The sequence below is a fragment of the Pristis pectinata genome, chromosome 18, assembly GCF_009764475.1.
Source record: "Pristis pectinata isolate sPriPec2 chromosome 18, sPriPec2.1.pri, whole genome shotgun sequence".
Classification (NCBI taxonomy): domain Eukaryota; kingdom Metazoa; phylum Chordata; class Chondrichthyes; order Rhinopristiformes; family Pristidae; genus Pristis; species Pristis pectinata.
The window spans coordinates 31,875,755-31,896,412 of NC_067422.1; positions in this window are offsets into that span (position 1 = coordinate 31,875,755).

Sequence of the window (20,658 nt, forward strand, 5' to 3'; positions counted from 1 at the left end):
TTGTAGGTTCTCTGCTTGGGCAAGGATTAACTTCACCATACTTTTAGCAGACCAAAGACGAGTAAAATCCTATTTCTAGATATTAATCTTTTCTCGCTCCAATTTTCTTTTCTCTAGGCGTCCTCTCTCCCTCCCCCCTTTACCCCCTCTGGTAAGTCTTTTGCAGCCTATACATCACACCTACCCTTGGCTATTGAATCTGATGGCAAGGGTACCATTTCAATCCAAAGGAACTGCAGTTACTGAAAATCTGGAATAAAAACAAAATGCTGGAAACAGCCAGCAGGTCAGGTAGTAACACTTTCCTACAGATGCTGCCTGACCTGTTGAGTATTTCCTGAATTTTCTGTTTTTATACCATTCAAACAAGTTCTGCTACCCTGAATGATGCTGAATTTACTGAGTATTGGGTTAGAAAAGCATTAAGTATTCATTATACATGTTCCTGGGTCAAACACTGTTTATGATGGAAGGGTTTTCAGAGCTTGGGATGGGAGTCATTTGTAACAAACCTAGTTTCTGTCCTGTTCAGTAGTGGGGTTTAAATGACTCCTGCCAGTTAAGCTGCTGGTCAATGAACATGTTCAACAAGATGATGTCAATGAATCTGGCAATGGTGTCAATCTTGATGCAAGAGGGAAGCAGCTTGGACCAGAGGAAGTTGAGAGATTTGATAGTGATAGCTCTTTAGAGAACTACAAAGATTACATGGAGAGAAATTGTTCCCATCAGTATGAGTCACAGATGTAAAAAAACTAGAATCAAAGAACCAGTGTTTGTGCAAACATTATCTACCAATTGTCAAGCTGGAAATAAAACGTCTGTTTCAGGAGTCTGCCACTTCGGGAGACAAACACAGACTACCTGTGATGACTCAGTGTAACTAGAGCCTCAGTGCTTATCCATTCAGTGAATTTGGGGGGTGTCTGTGGAGACAGCATTGCTGGTATCTTTCCAGTGCCTTGAGATGCCTTCTGCAAGTAGTGTGGATCTCAGAAGCGTATAGAAGGGCAGGGTTCACAGCTGCCTGGTAAACCACGAGTATTCTATTTATGACCAACCATTCCATATTACTAAAGACAGTTAGTGACTTGTACAAACAACAAAACCCCCATATTCAGCAATCCAGGACATTCAGGTGGCAGGTCAAGATTAATTATCTTTCTGTTGTGCCATGTACTGCTGGAAGGTGTGTGCTAGCTTGATATTTCACACATTACACAAGAGAGAGGGTGCAGAGGAAATTCAGCATGGATCAACTGGCCCCATTGCTATGCTCTATGACAAACAACTTATACAACTGCATTTGGGTTTTTTTTCCCTTCATGAAGAAACCAGAAGGAAGAGTCAACGTTTGCATTGTAGGTTTCTATCAAACTTGAAATGTCTTTTACCAGACAAGTCAGCGTTCAGGTGGAGTCAGAGTGGGTTGTCAAAGACTGAAGAGTCTTAGAATTGCAGTTCATTCGTAGAAACATTATATTTGTCATATTCTCAAATTATATTAATCTAGTTTGATGGTATATATGGGAATATTCTGTGACAATAACATTGGTTCTTAAGTGCAAAGCTGCCTTGCTGAATTATACATGGAGGAAAAGGATACAACATGACCTAAAACAACAATGGACCACATCAACACGATATTTCCTGTTAATTTTAAGAGTCGAGTGTGTAATCTTTTGGGAAATCATTGCAAATTATATCAATCAGCAACTTGTCTGTTGGTACAAGAAGGAATTTAGAGTTACAGCTGTTGCAGTTGGACTCTGGATTTCCATCCTTGATCACCTCCATCTTGCTGCATTGGTTGACACCTTCCAATGTTTCCCATTTGGAGCAGGTACTCAGATGTCTTTCTGATTGATGACCAGATTTTCAAAATTAGAGAAGTTTTCTCATCATAACTGTTTCATCAGCTCATTTTGTCATAATTTTGAGTCCTCTGTCTCTCATTCTTTTACTTGATTTGAATGAGCTCAGGGCCTCAGACATCTCCATTGCAAACAACTGTACCATCCACCTCCACTCAGGTCTCAGCTCATCTGCTACTGAAAACCATGGTGCAATGGCTGTCTCCAGACTTCACTATTCCAGAGCTCTGCAGGCTGGACTCCCCTTGTCTATCCTCCATTAACTTTATTGACTGTATCCTATCTTGCAAAAAATCCTATGTACCCATCATTATGGACCTCCATTGTTCATTTTTGTCCAATTACACTTGAAGAAACACAGAATGAAGGAAAATAGCAAAGGAAGGCCATTCAGTCTTGAGCCTACCCCATATGATCATGATTGATCTCAATCCATATTCCTATTCTCTCCCCCTACCCATTGGTGCCTACTGTGTGTCTGGAAATCCATCTGACTCCTCCTAAAATACATTCTGTGACTTTGCCTCCATAGTCTTCTGTGATAGAGAATTCTACAGATTCACCACTCTATGAGTGAAGAAATTCTTCATCTTAGTCCAAAATATCTTAATGCACTTCCTGAGAGCAAAAAACACCTTGGAAAGTTTGGTGGCTTTCAAGATGCAACAATTTCCTTCCGTGAGCCCACCTGCAGCCTTCTAAATGTCCAACTCCATCTTGCTGTCCATCTTCACATTCCCATTGGCAGGTGCATCTTAACTGGGTACTGAACCTTGGAATTCTGCCCCAACTTTCCTCCCCCTCTAATCACACTCGCTAAAACCTACTCATTTTGATCAGATGTCAGCAAATTTTGTGACAAGAGGTGAAATCACAGCTTCAGATATAAAGCAGAAAGCTGCATTTCCACTGCTAGTCTGGTGCGTGAGATCCCACTCATGTTGAACCACTGGAAATTTTGCAGGTTTGCTCAAATTGATCAAGAAACAAAATAAACAAAAGCATTTTTGCAGCAGCTGGAATCTATGGACTGGTCTTTGGTGTGTTTGGAGTCTTTCATCAGGGGAGGGTGTTCTTTAATTTGACCACACAGTGGACTTCTATATGACTGCCTATCCATCCACTGACCCTGCACTAGCTCTCCTCACTCTCTCAAAAGAACATCAGTCGCCAGTAGGATGCCCGAGGTGCCTGACACTGTAGCTGGGCCATTTAGAAGTGAAAGCAGGGAGCAATATTTCACACTGAAGTTGGTAGAAATCTCGGTCACTTCCACCAAAAAGAATACTGTTACTGTGACAAGTGGAATATTCAAGACTGATCATGGATAAGCATACCAAAGGATTTGGAGCTCACAAGAAAGGAAAACCACCCATGATCTAACTAAGTGATGGAAGAGACTCGAGGCGATGAATGACTTGTTCCCATTCAGGCTATTACAGCACCAGTGATCTGGGTTCAATTCCTGCCGTTGTCTGTAAGGAGTTTGTACGTTCTCCCTGTGTCTGTGTGGGTTTCCTCCCGGTGCTCCGTTTTCCTCCCACATTCCAAAGGGGTATGGGTTAGGAAGTTGTGGGCATGTTATGTTGGTGCCAGAAACGTGGTGCCACTAGCAGGCTGCCCCCAGAACACTCTACGCAAAGTTGTATTTCACTGTGTGTTTTGATGTACATCTGACTAATAAAGATATCTTATCATTCTAATGTAGATGAAGAACGTAACCTGGTTGGATTGCTGGTGTACTCAGGCTCCACCACAGTCCTTATCGATGACAGTGACCAGAAGAACTAGGAGTGTAGGAACAACACTGTACATTGGTTAGAATGAAATACTGATCTAACAAAGTAAGCAGTGCCACCAGTGTGACAAACATCAAAAACAATAGGCTAGGGTCAGCTAATCCCATGGGTCAGAATAAAGCTCCATCATTCCATCTCAACCAAGAAAGATTGATAGTGGAAAAGTTAGCAAGAGTCAGGACCAGCAACATGAACATCTACATCCTCAACTGAACAAGTACAAGGGGCAAGGCTGTATAGCTTGTGAAAATCTTTAGTTAGAAGTGCCGAGGGCATGATCCGACTTGTTTTATATTCATATACCCACCCTTGTATACATCAATCTTCAGCCAGGCTAGTTAACGCCAGGATTAATACTTCTGCTTCCACAATCTCAGCAACCATGTGCTCCTGATTCCACCCACATCCCACTGTAAATTGCTGCTCAAGTAGGTGAGTGATAGAATCTGGGGGGAGTTGATGAGACTCTGGGATTAGTGTAGAATTAGCTAAATTGGGTGCATGACAGTCAGCATGGAATTAATAGGCTGGAGGGTCTGTTTCCATTCTGCATCACTCTATGACCCATAACAAAGCAAATCATCCCAACGCATAGCTGGATCTGAATAACATCCCGATGCAAATCTGAAGAGATTTCCAGGCAAAGGGGAAAAGATTTGAGATGTTCAAAGCTTCCTTGAAAATAACGTGATATCCAACTGACTCTTGGCAAACCCTGGCCCATGTCTGATCAAAGGGAAGAAGGACCATTCGGGATGGTATTGAGAACCCCAAGTCCATGCATCAGGAGTTCACAGAAACCCAGTGTAAATAGAACAAGTTCTGCACCTCCTCAGAAATTTAGACTTTGCACATTGAAAGAAAGAAAGAAGCAAATTGTGTTCCCACAATTAAAGAGGGGGCACTGACTAAACCAAGTTTAGTGCATTAGCAGGTACCTAACAGGGAGGCTTTTGCAACTCATTTTAAGACTAGCTCGAGTTTGTTTCAGAAATCATGAGCTAATTGTATGTGGTTATTGTAGCTAGCAGTTAATTTCATTCCAATTAACAGATAAAGTTGAAGGAAATGTACAAGGTAAATTTGTGTTCATTGCACTTCAGTGGAAGTGGGAAGCAAATCTTTGCACACAAGTATACCAACCTACAAATTCAGTTGTTTCCAAGAACTCTGAATTAGCCCACTCGTTGGAGTTGAAACAATTTGGAGGTGGAAAGATTAATTTTTTTTTTACTGGTTTGTCATAAATCCTGCACTGTTGACAGCCATGAGTAAAAGGCTCTCAGTTATTGCAGGTTTCCCACTGAGTGATAGCTGTTTGCTTCAGAAATAGGTATGTATGTGGAGTCATTCTGCAGTACAAAGGATTTATAAACAGAAGATTTGGTGCACTATATTTCAGGTAAAGAATTAATTACTTAAAACATGTGGGGCCTTTCAAGGATCTACCCTGCGAAATTTTAGTAACCCTGACAACCAACTCTTTCACGTCATGATTGACACCAATGTGCATTAGGGATCAGTACTATTTGCAGTACCCCTTTTCTCCCCCCAGCAGCTTTTAAAATTACAAGCGAGGCTCATGTTTCAAACCCAACTCCCTGCCTTGGCCCATCAAGGCTGCAGTTCACAGCTGTCAATCAGTATTTCCATTTGCCTTCTCTAAGCACTAATGTAAGATTCAGGGATGGTGCTGCACAGAGATATGCTCTCCAAAGGATCAACAAGCACTGTTGGATCTGAAGGTCCATCTGCATGTTTATTTGCAATAGTTTCCCTCAGCATTCAGTTTGAACATTTGCAGCACTATATAAATCTGTGGTTGGAAGTGATAGCAAAATTAGTTCATGCAGACCATATTCCTTCTCAAGTCCTCTGAGTGCTGAGATAAAAATATTATTAATGCACACACCTTATGCATTCCTTACTTAAAGCTTTCTGCTTTGTGAAAACCAGGCCTGTCTGCTGCCAATACAATGTTCAGTATTTATAGCTGAATAGGCTTAGCACAGTGTGAGCAGTTAAGAGACACTGCAAGATAATAGGAAGTATTGCAGGGCAATAGATGATTCAACTCATTTATGTCTTCACTCGAATTAAGTACCAAAAAGACCATTGTACCCTTAAATTGTTTGTTTTTCATTGCACACAAGAAAACAGCGTGTGCAGGTAGAATGGGTGGATGTGTATTGGATGAAATTTAACTGAAAACGTTGTTACATTTTGCTTGGGTAAAGAAAGTGAAGTAATATAAACTCGAGAGGACAAATCCAAAGGAGTGAAAGAACAGATTTGGGGTCTATGTGCAGAATTCATTGAAAGTGGCAGGGCAGATTGAGAGAGTGGTTAAAAGGGTATATGGGTTCCTGGATTTTATAAACAGAGGCATAACATTCAACAGCAAAGCAGTCCTAATGAACCTTTATAAAAACTGGTTTGGTCTCAATATAGTATTGAGATCTTTATCCTGTTCTGGTAACCACACTTTGAGAGATGCCTTCGAGTGGCTGCCAAATATTTGCAAAATGAATCCAGAGATGAGGGAATTTAGTCACAAGGATAGATTGGTGAAGCTGAGGTTGTTCCCCTTACAAGGGGATCCAATTGGAGTATCTCTCCAGAGGTGTAGACAGAGTGGATAGGGAGAAACTGTTCCCATTGGCAGAAAATCCAAGAACAAGAGGATATAGAATGAAGGTGATTGTGACAAGAAAAAAATATTTTGCACAACAAATTCTGTGGATTTGGAATGTACAGCTGTATGAACATATGAATCAGGAACATGTTAGTAATTAAGCCTCTTCAAGCCTGCCTCACCATTTAGTAAGCTAATGGCCGATCTGATTGTAATATCAGCTCTGCAGCCCCATCTACCCATGGTAAACTTTCACTCTCTTGCTTATCAAGAAGCTATCTAGCTCTGTCTTAAAAATATTCAAAAACTGACGAAGAGAATTCCAAAGAATCATGACTCAGAGAAAAAAAAAATCAACTGATGCCTATGTTGAATGGGTGACCCTTTATTTTTAAACCGTGCCCCCTTGTTCTAGATTCTCCCACAAGGGAAAATATCCTCTACACATTGATCCCGTCAAAACCCTTCAGGATCTTACATGTTTCAATCAAGTCACTTCTCACTCTTCCAAACTCCAGTGCACATAAGCCTAGCCCATCTAATCTTTCCTCATAAAATAACCCATTTATTCCAGATTAGTCTAGTAAACCCCAAAACTGTTTCCAAACCACAACATCCCACCTTAAATAATGCCATTATTGAACACTGTACTCCAGATGAGATCTCAACAATGCGGTATATAACTGAATCTTAACCTCCTGAATTTTGTTTTCAATTCATCCAACAATAAAAGTTATCCTGTTAGTTTTCTTAATTACCTGCACACAAGCCTTTCATGTATCATGCAATAGGGCCCCAGATCTCTCTGCATCTCAGCACTCTGCAATCCCTCACCATTTAGATAATATGCTTTTTTTATTTTCCTGTCAAAATGGATAATTGCACATTTTCCCCACGTTATACTCCATTTGCCAGATATTTTCTCAGTCACTTAGACTATCTAATACTAAGTTTATCACCTCAGAATCTTCCCTTCACAGCTTACTTTTCTACTCATTTTTGTGTCATTGCAAATTTAAAAACTGTACCTCTGGTGCATTCATCCAAGTCATTTAGATAAATCGTGGAAAAACTTAGACCCCAACAACAATCCCAATTGTTAAATGTTGCCAACCAGGGGGAAAAAAAAATCAAGCCTATCCTCTGATTCTTATTGGCCAGTCTATCCACTCCTACATGTTACATCTACACCTTGAGCTATTATTTTCTAAAAAAAATCTTTTATGGCGCAGCTCATCAAATGCCTTCTAGAAATCTAAGTATAAGACATTCATCTTTTCCTCTGTATCCATAGCACGTTACATCTTTAAAGAATTCCAATAAATTGGTCAAACATGATTTCACAAAGCCAAGTTTACTTTTCTTGATTACCTTGACATTATCTAAGTGGCCTGCTATAACATCTTTAATAATAGACATTTTTCCCCAAGGAGTCAATGAGATGGTGGAGACAGATTCATTTGTCGTATTCAAAAGGTTGCTGGATACCTACTTGAAAGGAAAGACTTTGCAGGGGCTACAGAAAGAAGACAAGGCATTGGGACCAGCTTGATAGCTCTTATGCAGAGAGATACAGACTCAAGGGGCCAAATGGCCTCTTTGCTGTTGTAACTTTTCTGTGAATAATAAATAAAGGATAATCAGTTAGACCACAGCTGGAGTACTGTGTGCATTTCTGGTCACCACACTGAAGGAAGAATGTGATTGCATTGCAAAGGGTGCAGAGGATATTCATCATGATGTTGCCTGGGATGGAGTTTTTCCAGTTATAAGGAGACACTGGATAGGCTGTGTTTATTTTCCTTGGAGTGGAGGGGATCTTGACTGAGGTAAGGATTAAGAAGTTTAGACTGTCTCCAAGGAAGAACTTTTTCACCCTGCAGGTGGTTGGAACCTAGAATGCATTGACTGAGTGAGTTGTGGAGGCAGATACTCTCACAACATTTAAGTATCTAGATGAGTATTCAAATTGTCAATGGATAGAAGGTTATGGATCAAATGCTGGTAAGTGGGATTACAGTATATAGGTACTTGATGGTCAGCAAAGACATGGTGGATTGAAGAGCATGTTTCCATGCTGCCTGACTATGATAATGGCAAGCACCTCACCTTTGCCAAGTTATTGACTAATAGGTTGGGTGGAAAACAATTACTTTTCATAATGAACTGGAAATAAAGCACATTGGGGAAGGTCACTTTAGACATACCAGATGTAATGTGCAGAAACAGGCCACTTGCAGACTTCTAGACAAGGAATGAGGTAACTAAAGAAAGTTATGCTCACAGAAGGAGAAAATGTTTGGGTAAAGTGGCTAACTTGGAACACTTTTCAAAGCTGAGTGACTTGATGATGGTCTGAATTTTCTTGTTTACTGCATATCTATTGAAGAGAACTTTACAAAAATCACAAGATATAAAGGTCTTTTAATATTTGCCAGCCAAAGAACTGGATTCCATCAATGAAGCCTTGAATTTTAGAAAGCTTCTTGGCTCTAAAGTGAAACTCTCCTCAACAATATTAATAACAATACTCATCTCCAGCACAATGTTCACCAACAGTTGTTGTTACTTGAAGTAACCAGATTTGATTAACCCCATTTCCTTGGAACTATGCTATGTAAAGGTCCAAAACTCAGGCTATGTTTTTTGCCTGGCTACTCCCCAGCACTCTAACCTCACTGTGTGCCCTACACAGTGCTTAGATGTAAACCCGAGTCTTCCTTGCTCCTTCAGTGACCTTCCTGCACCAAAATGACTTCCAATGAGAGGTCATCTACATCTAACCCTTTGCTTGCTGGATGGCATGAAGATGGACCATAGGCATCAGAGACATCACAGGCAGCCATTGGGGACCATATAGGCAGAGAAAGAGTTATCTGCCCAGAGTTTACGGGGCTCCATACTAATAATAACTAGACTTTTATGAGGAGCAATATCTAACCAGCAAGACACTCCCCACTGAGATATCTGACAACTAGGACCTGATCTATAACCTTTCACATGAGTACTTAGACTGTTTTGCCTGGGAGATCAGGGTCACAGTTACTCTGCTTCCTAACCTCAGCTGATTGCTGCCACATCTGGTAGTTTGTATCTCATGGCTGCATTAGCAAACTCCGTATTCAGAGAGGGAAGAATTCATCAACCTCAGCGCACAGGAGCAGGCATGGGGATTTGCTAATATGACACTTTCTCAAAATGCCGGCATTCACAGACTGCAGTCACACAGTTTTACCCCTTACAGCAACATTCTGCCAGGACCACCTGCTGTAACCCTGGTGGATCTCCATGGCCCCTTTGCACAAAGAACAGGCCTCCGGAGGGTAATATTCTCCACCAGACTGTGCAGTACTAACTGAGACCTTTGAACCACTCTGCCTCATCTCTCTCACTGCGGGAAGCTGGGAAAGTGTTGCTTGTAATGTACTTATGTCTCTTTAAGCTGTCTGGCTCCTGAGATTGCAGCTGCTAGGCTGAGTGCTGGCACCCATAAGATCTTTCAATAGATTGTTGAAATGGTGCATGCTGGAACCAATGTGCAAGATATTACGCAGAGAAACTCAACAGTGGGAATCTTTCATTAGAAAATTGCAATCTTGAGACTTTTAAAAACTATGTTAGGATGAAATACAAAGTTGTCTTAGAGCCACTGTAAAGAAGGTACTTAGAGGCTAAAATGCCCATATCATTACTTTATATTAATTCTTCTTGAACAGGCTCTATGGTTTAATACCAGTACTCTCCTGTAACACACATTTCAGAGGAACTGCATGCAAACAGCCTTGTATGAATTCAGCCAGTTCAGTATCGTTAGGGTATCAAAGGGTCAAATTTAGTATCACGCTTGCTGAGTCATGGCACTTCAATAAAGCTGTAGTGAGAGTATGTTCCAGGAAATGTTGCACAACTTGTGAGATCTGTCTCTGCTTGGATAGTCCAAGTGATATTACTGGCTTCAGATAGAGAGGTTAGTTTTCTGTAATGTGAAAAGCTTTTGTTTGCACGCCATCCAGTCAGATCATGCTATAGCCAAGTCCATTGAGGTAGTAAGAAGTGAAATATAATGCAGAATATAGTGTTGTAGCTATAGAGAATGTGCAGTGCAGGTAGACATATACAGTGCAAGGGCCACAATGAGGTAGATTGGGAAATCAAGACAATATCCTCGTGTTCTGTTTGCCTTGGATCTAAAGCAAAAATAAGGATGATTTTAATTACACCAGGTGAGAGGAAAACCCATATGATCAGAGAGCAAAAACAGAAAATATTCAGCAGATCAGGCAACAGCTGTGGAGAGAAACACAATGTTGATGAAAGGTCATCAAACTGAAATGTTAACTCTGTTTCTTCGTCCACAGTTGCCACTGAGCATTTCTGACATTTCCAGTTGACATTTCAGGTTTTTGGGATCTGTGGGTTTTTGCTTTTCTATGATCAAGTACAGCTTAAATTTCACTCACGAGATATCATTGAACAGGCTGTAAAAGCAGCATTGCTTCCAAACCTATCAGTTTTCCAATGAACAGATTAGGATAGACTCACTGACATAAGGATCACTGTCTCCAATATGTTTACTTGTTATCAGTGGATTCTTCCATGGCCTCAAGTCTGAAGTCTCTATTCCCGTGCCATTTGTCAGTCAAGAACGACAACCCTTGTTTAAAGTCAGCAGATTCTTCCAATAATTTCATTTTTTTTTACCAAAGTCTTTTCTTTTCCCTTTATTATTTTTCCCCACTCACATTTTCTAAAGTTCCCTCTGAAAAATGCTGATGCATGTGCTTGGAGCACCTCACGTGCCTCACCAAATGATTGTTTTCCTGTGTCTGAGCATCAACAGACTATTCAATTGCAGGAAGCATCAGAACGAAGTCCACTCCTCAAACTATTACATAAACACTTTTCAGCTAAGCTTGCTGGGTGGCCCTCAGTGGATAATAATTATCCTCGAGTTTTCTCTTCCTTAATCAAGGGATGGTTAAACAGTTTCATTTGTAAATGCTTAAATATAAAACCTACTGAATTAGATGATTAAATAATTTTAGAGATCAATAAAAAAGAAATTAGTCCTTCTGGTGTGGAAGCACAGAATAAGGGGCAAAACCATAAGTTATAGCTAGGCTGTCAGGAACAATGCTTTCTTCACATAAAGAGCAGTACAGCTTCCCTATGGGTGGCGCTGTACGGCAGTGAGTAGAGCTGCTGTTTCGCAGCTTCATTGACCTGGGTTCAATGCTGACCTTCGGTGTTGTCCATGTGGAGTTTGCCAGTTCTCCCTGTGAATGTTTCTCATCTGGATGCTCTGGTTTCCTACCAAAGACATGAGAGTTGGTGGGCAAATTAGCCACTGTAAATTGTCCCTAGTGTGTACACAAGTGGCAGAATCTGGGAAAGTGTGAAGAATATTAAAACAAAATGGGACCAGTATAGGACCAGTGTAAATGGATGCTTGACATTCAGCACAGACTCTGTTCGCTGTAGGGTCTGTTTCCCTGCTATATGACTCTGTGGTCAAAAGCTTCTGAGCTCAAGAATCGGTTAAAGATATCTAAACAGATTGATTGATTTTTGTTAGGTAAGGGAAAGACGTACATCAGGCTGCTGTTTATCGATTACAGCTCAGCATTCAACACCATTATTTCCTCAGTACTAATAACCAAGCTTCAAAACCTGGGCATTTGTACCTCCCTCTGCAACTGGATCCTTGACTTCCTTATAGGGAGACGACAGTCAGTGTCGATCTGTAGTAACATCTCCTCCTCGCTGACAATCAACACAGGTGCACCTCATGGATGTGTGCTTAGCTTGCTGCTCTACTCTCTACGCTCATGACTGTGTGGCTAAGCACAGCTCAAATGCCATCTATAAAGCTGCCGATGACACCACTGTTGTTGGTAGAATCTCAGATGGTGATGAGAAGGCGTACAGGAGTGAGATAGATCAGCTGGTTGAGTGGTGTCACGACAACAACCTCGCACTCAACATCAGCAAGACCAAGGAACTGATTGTGGACTTCAGGAAAGGGAAGTCGGGAGAATACACACCAGTATTCATTGAGGGGTCGGCGGTGGAAAGGATGAGCAGCTTCAAGTTCCTAGGTGTCAACATCTCAGAGGATCTATCTTGGACCCAAAACATTGATGCAATCATGAAGCAGATGCCAGTGGATCTACTTCATTAGTAGTTTGAGGAGATTTGGTATGTCTCCAAACACACTCACAAATTTCTATTGATGTACAGTGGAGAGCATCACAGCCTGGTATGGAGCCTCCATAGATGGAGTTAAGATACATATCCACTATGGCTTAACTGAACTAGTAAAAAGATTAAGTCGTGTAATGGGTTTCTCCTCTCCAATGATCCTAAGTGCCATACAAGAGGGCATGTACTTAAGGTGAGAAGGGGAAAGTTCAAAGGAGATGCAAAAGGCAAGTTTTTTTTATTTTACACAGAGTGGTAGGTGTCTGGAGTGAGCTGCCAGGGGTGGTGGTGGAGGCAGATATAATAGAAGCATTTAAGAGGCAGTTAGAAAGGCACATGAATATGCAGAGAATAGAGGGATATGGACATTATGCAGAAAGAAGGGATTAGGTGTCATTAGCTTAATTAGTTTGGCACAACATTGTGGGCCAAAGGGCCTGTTCCTGTGTTCTATGTTAAACCCTAAACCATCTTGATAGGATGCAGGTGGAGAAGATGTTTCCTCTTGTGGGAGAATCTAGAACCTGGAGTCACTGTTTAAAAATAAGGGGTCACCCACTAAAAACAGAGATGAGGCAAAAAACCTTTCACTCAGTGTTTTCTTCCTCCAAAGGACAATGGAAGCAGTCTTTGAATACTTTTAAGGCAAAGGTAGTTAGATTCTTGATAAGCAAGGGGGTGAAAGGTGACTGTGATTAGATGGGAATGTGGAGATTACTATCAGATCAGCCATGGTTTTATGAAAATGATAGAACAGACTTGAGGGCTGAATGGCCTACTGCTGTTCTTAATTCATGTTTGCATGTTGGTCCTACCACTGGAGCAGCTGAGATCAACTTAGTTGTCTCCCAAGGAAGCTGGGATCATACTTACAGTTCAATTCCCCACAAGAACATGGGAAAATAGAAGCAGGAGTCAGCCACGAGACCCTTCAAACCTGCCCCATCATTTAATATGATCATGGCTGATCTATTCTGGCCTCAACTTCTCTTCTGTGCCATTTTGCCATATCCCTCTATTCCTCAATCAAATATTTATCCGCCTCTCTTTAAATACTTCTAATTATACAATTTCCAACCAGCCACTGTCTGTAAGGAGCTTGTATGTTCTCCCCGTGTCTGCATGGATTTCCTCTGGGTGCTCCGGTTTCCTCCCACATTCCAAAGACGTACAGGTTAGAAAGTTGTGGGCATGCTATGTTGGCGCCAGAAGTGTGGCGACACTTGCAGGCTGCCCCCAGAACACTCTACACAAGGTGTATTTCACTGTGTGTTTTGATGTACATGTGACTAATAAAGATCTTATCTCATCTTACCTGCCAAATCAGAATTCCAGACATTCACCACCCTCTACAAGAAGCAATTTCTATATGTATCAGTTTTATACAGCCAACCCCTTGTAGTTAGGTCCCCCTGTTCAAGACTCTCCCACTGGTGAGAACATCTCAACATCTACTCTGTCAAGCCTCCTTTGGATCTTTTATGTTTCAATAAGGTCACCCCTCATTCTTCTAAACTCCAAGGCACAAACTGTTGACTCTCTTGGTAGGACAGCTCTTTCATCCCAGGAATTGGCCTGGGGAATCTCCTTTGTACTGCCTCCGACGTTCCTACATTTTTTTTTGGTTAAGGGGACCAAAACTGTACAGGTCGCCCCCAGGTTACGTCAAGGTTCCGTTTCCTGTGAACTGTTCCTAACCCAGACAGTTCACAAGTCGGAAATGTGGCTGTGAATAGAGCTCCCAGGTGCAGAAGATTGTGCGACTCTGCAGCAGCCAGCAAATCCATCCTGCTGGTCTCCCAACTGCTCGTTCAAATGTATAGGCTGTACACAAGTCAGACATTCATAAGCTGGGGAGGACCGGTGCACTGTTGGTTACACTTCGGTTGCATCAAAAATGCCTGAACAGAATCAAGAAACAGCAGAGAAAGGACCACAGCCATTAAATGGAAAGAAAGAAAAAAGGAATTGACCTATATATAAACTGAAACAAAAACTTCTCCATAAATCACATGTACAACTTGAACAAAGCATTCTCAGGGAGAACCTGGGGGAGTTTTGGCAAAAAACTTCAAAAAATTGCATTTCATTATATTTCTCATGGCTAGGATCCAAAACCCCTTCATATCCAAGGATTGCAGTCTTTGTATAAACACTGCTGTACATGGAATTCCACTATTTTTTTGCCCTCTCAGCCTGTCTTCAAAGTTCACATTTGTGCAGAGTTCTGCAAATAAACACAGCAGCAGGTAATTCCTCCGTAGCACTTTGAAGTGTGTTACATATTCAGTCAAAGAACACATTAAACTCAAAATGTAAATTTATGTGGTAATTAAGGGCACTTAGATTGAGAAAAGTAACCATCAGGAGGGTTAAATTGAACAAGGGTTGTTAACACAAAACAGTTTCTATGGCATTTGTTATTTCTCAGACACCTCGCCTCAAGTTCATTGTCTTCAATAAAACTGAACAGGCATTTTGTAGAATGGCAACAATATTAGTTCCACCGGATGTGCAAACCATTTCACTCCACTGTATCAGTGAGCAGTCATAATCAAAACTATAGCTTATTGGCAAAAGTATCAGTAGGACAAGATTCCTATCAAGTCCAAATTCAATGTATCCATTTCCCTAAGACTTTAGATGGTCACCTTTGATGAAGATACTGACACGGTGGGAAGCAACCTAATGTTGGGGTACTTGCTATTCTCTGGACTTCCCTCCCCATTTGACCATTTTTCAGTTTGTGTGAGGCTGATAATGTTCAGTTTACACTTAGTTTAAAATCACAGCTAATCACAAATGGGATGTTAGCATCCATCGAAACTCTTAGGTTCGCTTTTAGACCCTAACTATAGAACAGTATAGCACAGGAACAAGCCCCTCAACCCATGATGTCTGTGCCAACCATAATTCCATTTTAAACTGCATGTCTGCCAGCACACAAATCCCTCCATTCCCTGCCTGTTCATGTGTCTGTCTAAATGCCTCTCAAATGTTGCTATTGTATCTGCTTCCACCACCTACCCTAGCAGCATGTTCCAGATACCTGTCACTCTGTGCAAAAAAAATCACTTGCCTCAGAAATCTCCTTTAAGCTTTTCCTTTCTCGCTTTAAACTTATGCTCTCTAGTATTTGATGTTTCCACCCTTGGAAAATGACTCTATTTACCCCATGTATGCCTCATAATTCAATCAGGTTATTTTTCTGCCCATATTTCCATTTGGTCTATATCCTGCTGAATTCTTTGACAACCTTCCTCAAAATCCACAACCATCAGTTTTTCTGTCATCTGCAAACTTATTGATCAGCCCACCTACTTTTCATTCAATTCATTTATATATAATCACAAATTTTACACGTCCCAGCACTGCTCCTTGCAGAACACCACTGGTCATAGACCTCCAGTCAGAATAACACACCTGCACCACTACCCTCCGTCTTCTATGGCCAAGCATGATTTGAATCCAATCTACGAAGTCTCCGTGTATCCCTTGTGTCTTAATCTTCTGGATGAGATGACCATGAGGGAACTTGTCAAACCAGTATCTTCCATACATCTCCCCTTTGTTCAGCCAAGAAAACCTCTTGTGGTTAATCTCGCACTTTCCGCACTTAAAATCAAGTTCATGCAAAACTCCGTTACCCATTTCCTAACTTATACCAAGTCCTACTTCACCTCTATACTCACTGAATTACACTGGTCCCAGTCCAACAATGCTTCAATTTTAAATTTCTCACCTTAATGTTCAAATCCATCCATAGCTCCGCTTCATTCTCCCTCTAATTCTTCTTGGACACCCCATGCTCTTATCCCTGCTTTTCTGCAAATTTTTTTTGTCTAAACTTCCAAGTATTTCCCTGTGTTCCCTGAGAATATTGAAGACCAGATAAAGGACCACTGTCGATCATGGCATTAGCTGCCAATACCCAAAGTACTTCAACTCCCTCCCAAAATTTCTCCAACTTCCTTATCTCTCTTTAGTTCTTTAAGTTGTTTTTTTAAAGAAACAATCTCCTTGGTTACCTATATTTCCTGAGTTGACTTGGTGTCATTTTTTTCCTTGAGACGTCTTATTATGTTGAAGTGCTGTATAAATGCAAATTTCTATAATTCTAAACACTCCTGATTTCTCGTCGAATTGCCCATTTTCTTACTTATTTTGGACCAGCAATATGGTATCTGTAGCCACTAGTTTACTGTAACCACTAGTCAGTAGCCACTGACTATTGAACGGCTCTCTAGTACGATTAGATGGACTCCTGGCCTCACAATCTACCTCATTATGATCCTGCAACTTACTGTCTACCTGCACTTTCTCTGTAGCTGTGACACTTTATTCTGCATTCTGTATTGTTTTACACTGTACTACCTAAATGCACTGTGGAATGAATTCATCCTTATGATCGGTATGCAAGGCAAGTTTTTCACTGTACCTTGGTACAAGTGACAATGATAAACCAAAACCAAGTTCAAGTCTGTCCCTAGAATTAGTACAAGTAGTATAGTCAGGAGCTGATGACTGGCACTACTATGCAACGTCCTGGTAAACCCCTACTGCACCCTCTCCAAAGCTTTCACGTCCTTCCTGTAGTGACCCCAACTAACCCCTGACCATGGGTCTAGGTGCTTCTCTGTCCTTAACCAGAAGCAAGCACTTTTAAGAAAACTACATAGAAAGACAGTCTATTTAATGCAATGTGACAATAAGCCAGAAGAGAAATGAAATAGGCTTTAAGATTTTGCTCTGTGCTTTATTGCACAATGGAGAGTCCTGTGATGTGTACGGTTTGGAACTTACTCACCTTGGGATTCTGTGACTCTTCACGCATTGCATGTAGTTGTCAGAACCAAGGCAGGCAGCATGTGATGTTTGTGCTGCCTGACTGTTTTAATCACACCAGTGAGGTTGCACTGCTCTAAAGGGGTACAAGATGATGTGGGAGTATGAGGCTGCTGAATACCATGATATCCATTTTTCCTCTGACTGACAACTATTATAACTCACTTACCCACGATTTTTATCCTGTACTGCCTATCAACTAACTTACAGTTTCAGCCAGATATCTCACAAGCCTCAAGTATCTCTGATCAACAACCTCGATTTTTTGTTCTAGGAGAAGTTCACACATTGAGATGACAAACTGGTATTGGAGGACCTTGCCTGTAAAGTCCCTTTTTCCTTGAGGCAATCACGGGGAAGAGAAGAGATGAAAATGGCAATACTGGGCAAGATGTCCCTCAGGATTGTTTCATAACTAACCCTCACTGTGTCTCGGAACACCTTTTCATCTTGCAGAGTGTGGTCAGTCTCTGGAATTCTCTACCCTGGAGGATCGTGGAGGTTACATCATTGGGATGGGGGCATTTACAGAGGAAGTAGATCATATTTTGAAAATAATCAGTGAATTAGGGGCTATGAAGAACTGGTACAGAAGAGATGAGGCCTGGGACAGATCAGCCATGGTCAGGTTGAATGGTGGGACAGGCTTGAGGGTCCAAGTGGCCTATTTGCTATGTTCTTATAATCAAAAGAGATATTGGGAAAGGAAAACAAAGTGCTGGAAACTCTTCACAGATCAGCGGTGGATGTCTTTTGGCTTGTATCTCATTCTATACAAGATGAGCAGATGGTTTCACTATTCACTGCTGTCTTCACACCTGATCTGTTCTGTTCTTACACTTCAGATACTGAAGAGGGGAAAGTGTTGGGGGGGGGGGGTGGGCATCTCGATTTTACAGCATTACTCAGTCCCACCCTCAACCCCTTTGTGGTACCACATGCAACTTAGAGGTTAGGTGGGACAAGATGCCACAGTCACCAAGCACAGGCTCTTAGATTTAGATATCTTTATGAGTCACATGTACATCGAAACACAGTGAAATGCATCTTTTGCATAGAATGTTCTGGGGGCAGCCCGCAAGTGTCACCACTCTTCCGGTGCCGACATAACATACCCACAACTTCCTAACCCATGTCTTTGGAATGTGGGAGGAAACCAGAGCATCCAGAGGAAACACATGCAGGCATGGGGAAAACATACAAACTCCTTACAGACAGCAGTCAGAATTGAACCCGGGTCGCTGGCACTGTAATAGCATCATGCTAACCACTACACTACCGTGCCTGCCCTGCTCTTAGGAGTCAGAGTGGTGCAATTGGTAGAGCCACTGCATCACAGTCCCCGTGATCCAGGGCCAATCCCATCCTCTGGCTTTGTCTGTGTGGAGTTTGCCCACTCTCCATGTGAATAGTGTGGTTTTCCCCCAGGTGCTCTGGTTTCCTCCCACATCCCAAAGATGTGTGTGTGGGTCAATAGGTTAATTGGCTGCTATAAATTGCCCCTATTGTGTAGGTGGGTGGTAGAGTCTTGGGGGGGGGGGGGGGGAAGTTGATGGAAATGTGAGGAGAATAAAATTGTATTAGTGTAAATGGGTACTTGATGGTCAGCATGGACTTGGTGGGCTGAAGGGCCTGTGTCTACTGTATGACTTTATCATCTCTAACCTGGGGTGGTGGGACAGATGCTAATTTCAGAGGACCAGCTACCAAAGGGCACTTAATGGGAAACGGTTGTCGAATTGTGCGGCTGCTTACACTGCGGAAGTGTGCCGTGTACCGTGGTGTCTTTCTCCAATGTGTCTCAAGGCTCCACGCAGAGAAGCGAAGACCATTCTGTCCAGCAGTACCAGTTGTGGCTCAGTCGATAGCTCTGTTCTGAGTCAGAAAATCATGGGCTCAGTCCAATTCTAGAAATTTCAATACAGTCTGGGAGCTCTGCAGTGTCAATTATGTCACCTTTTGATTGAAGTATTAAACCTGTGTGCTCTCTCCAATAGAGATAAAGGATCCATTGGTACTATGCTGAAGGAGGACAGGTTAATTATTCACAATGATCCAGCCAATAGCTATCCTTCAATAAACAAATCAAAATTGAGAATACTTTGTCATTCTCACATCACCGATTGTTGGAGATTTCTGTGTACACAATGGCTAAAGGGCTTCCTATATTGCAACTGTGGCCATACTATACAAGCACTCCATTGGTGCCGGAGAAGCACATGATTTTCTTACTTTTCAGCTTTGTATTATGCGCTGCCTGGGATCACAAGCCAGCTGGGCTTGAGGGAGAATTCCTCTTAGCTGATAGAGATCCAAGACTGATGACAGAGCAGGCAAGATCACCAGTGCATTATGTGGGTGAAGCCTAATACTCTCATGGGAGCAGATGAAAGTAAAAATCAACCAGCTGGAGAAACTCAGCAGATCAGACAGCATCTGTCGAGGGAAAGTGAACAGTCAACATTTCCAATCGAGACCCTTCATCTGGGTGGGTCCATTTCCATCCACAGATGTTGCCTGACCCACCGAGTTCCTCCAGCAGTTTGCTTTTCGCTCCAGATTCCAGCGTCTGCAGTCTCTTGTGACTTCAGGATTTCTCATAACTTGGTGACAGCTGCCAGTCTTGCAGGTTGCTCATCTTCAACCTCCAGCCTCTCACTTTCTCACAAGGCAACCAGTGACCCCAGTCAAAATATCTGTGGAGGTAACTAACAAAATGCAAGATCAGCAAATCTTCTGTTCTAGCACAAAGCAAGTTTTCTAGAATGGTAACACTCATTCAAAGCATCCAGAAGTCAACCAATAGCCTGAAATGAGAAAATTGAGTCCCTTTAAACATTACACCTTCCTGCCATTTAGAGGCACATCATGTTAAGGCAAATGACGTTTTCAGAAATCAACCATCAATAATGGCAGCTATCATACTTTGGATGGAGCTGCTCACAAACATCCCAACTACAATATTGGCCACTCATTGCCCATTAAATTGGTGCTTTGCTGTTGAATTTCAAGGCCTGGATAATTTTACATTGCATCCTCTTGAGATTCTGGCCTCGTAGAATTGTATGGGGTTCGTCAGTGCAAACACTGCCTCTGGATACAAAGGGTGAAGCAGAAAATAGAATATTAAAGAATAGTAAAAAAATGCTTAGAAAGGAATCAGAAGCAAATAATAAACAAAAAAATGAGAAACGAGGCATAGAAAACAAGATCTCAATTATTTAGCTGGGGTTCAAAGTGTGTTGGTCATTAATTGAAATTTTGCAGTGTTGGCATTCCATCTTAAGAGAGACCTGATGTATTT